The sequence below is a fragment of the Octopus bimaculoides genome, chromosome 9 (assembly GCF_001194135.2).
Source record: "Octopus bimaculoides isolate UCB-OBI-ISO-001 chromosome 9, ASM119413v2, whole genome shotgun sequence".
In the NCBI taxonomy this organism is placed as follows: Eukaryota; Metazoa; Mollusca; class Cephalopoda; order Octopoda; family Octopodidae; genus Octopus; species Octopus bimaculoides.
The window spans coordinates 58304236-58305268 of NC_068989.1; positions in this window are offsets into that span (position 1 = coordinate 58304236).

The following is a 1033-nucleotide window of genomic DNA, read 5'->3' on the forward strand; positions in this document are numbered from 1 at the left end:
ACATAAACACACCAGCATCGGTTGTCAAGCAATGCTGGGGGGGGGACAAACAGAAACACACACACATATATATACATATACGACAGGCTTCTTCCAGTTTCCGTCTACCAAATCCACTCACAAGGCTCTGGTCGGCCCGAGGCTATAGTAGAAGACACTTGCCCAAGATGCCACGCAGTGGGACTGAACCCGGGACCATGTGATTGGTAATCAAGCTACTTACCACCACTCCTGCACCTCTTTATTTTCTTCTAACATGTAACCCAAAACTCTTTTCAATGCCTGTGATTTCCTCTATACCATATTTTAATTTAAAGAAAAAACGTTTTTTTATCTATATTCCATTATTACTATGTTTATATATCAATATATCTATATGTCCATGTATATTTTTAGTATTCATATATTTTTATATTTCTAATATATCAATGTATGCTTCAGCTTGAACAACTCTTATTTTTATCCTAATTAAACCCGTATATATATATGTGTGTGTGTGTTAACCGTAGTTTGCCTGATTTGAACTTTTCTAGTGTATCCATTATACTTATATATATATATATAATCACATAGCCACTCCTGTGCCTAAATATGGTACATACACACACACGTATATGCATAAATGTATGAACGTATAATCACTCACTAGTGGATGAATAATATTCATAAGGTTAATATTTATTTTTTTCTCGAAAAATTAAACGCGGTTAAGTTCATTAAAGAGAACCACCACTATCACCACCAAAGTTTTTGTGAGTTTTTTACCTTTTTTTTTTTTTTTTCGAAATTCCAACTGAAAAAATATGGAGAAAACGATTACGAAAAATTCTGCTTTTTTTTCTATTTTATCAAATTTCAATTTAAATACCTTCTCACTCCTCCCGGCTTTCAGGATATGGCGATTCCGTGTCCTTTTACTAATATTCCGGTTGTTTTCAAACTTGAACGTTCATTTCTGTATGTGTGGATGCTTGTCTAACAAGCAGACACAATGAGGGAGGCCGCAGTATAGTCGCTCGACATGCTAGAAATA